Here is a 956-nt window from a genome sequence, read left to right as displayed (position 1 = left end):
CCAAAAAGAGATGGCATTTTGCTGCTTGTTCTCATTTCAAATCTCCACTCCAGTCACGTTGGATTTTGGACATAGTTTGCGAGGACTTTGGAGTTGAAACCCTTGGAGTCGTACCCTTTCATACTTGCCAAGAAACTCGGAGCGAGAAACTTTAATTCGAAGCAACTGGCTCCTTGTTCGCGATGTGGCTGGCTAGAAAGAGATCGCTTGGAGTTGATGCTAAGAGCGATGAAATCACTGTGAAATACACGAGTGACTGGACTTCATCCACTGAACTTTTTAAAAAAAATAATAACTTGTCCTATCCTGCGGGGGACTATGCAGCAATGAAGCCTGCAAACGGATTCCTTGTCATAAGGCTGACATTTTAATCGGAAGAAGTGCATTTAAATGAAAACTAAGAACATTTCTGCTTTCAATAAGAGTTATATAGAAAACAGGTCTCAGGCAAGAAAGTTACTTAAGTTACTTATGCTCCTGAATAGCAGTCTTTTTTTAGAGGAGTTGGAGGCATGTAAGTTAATTATTAAAAATGTCAGGAACAATAATGGTGATTTTAAAAAAAAAAGATACTGTGCTGGTAGCAGAGAGGAAATAGAAACCGAGTTCCCCTAAAACCAACTTCCCTCACTGACATAACTGACATAACCTCCCTCCATAACTGTATTCCCTATCTTGTCTCCTCTGACATCAATCTTGGGCTGCTGCTGCTGCTAAGTCGCTTCAGTCGTGCGACTCTGTGCGACCCCAGAGACGGCAGCCCACCAGGCTCCCCCGTCCCTGGGATTCTGCAGGCAAGAACACTGGAGTGGGTTGCCATTTCCTTCTCCAATGCATGAAAGTGAAAGTGAAGTCGCTCAGTCGTGTCCGACTCTCAGCGACCCCATGGACTGCAGCCTACCAGGCTCCTCCATCCACGGCATTCTCCAGGCAAGAGTACTGGAGTGGGGTGCCAT

This window comes from Bubalus bubalis, chromosome 7 (assembly GCF_019923935.1).
Source record: "Bubalus bubalis isolate 160015118507 breed Murrah chromosome 7, NDDB_SH_1, whole genome shotgun sequence".
Classification (NCBI taxonomy): Eukaryota; Metazoa; Chordata; class Mammalia; order Artiodactyla; family Bovidae; genus Bubalus; species Bubalus bubalis.
The sequence above is the reverse complement of the archived record's forward strand: the minus strand, read 5'-3'. Positions refer to the sequence as shown.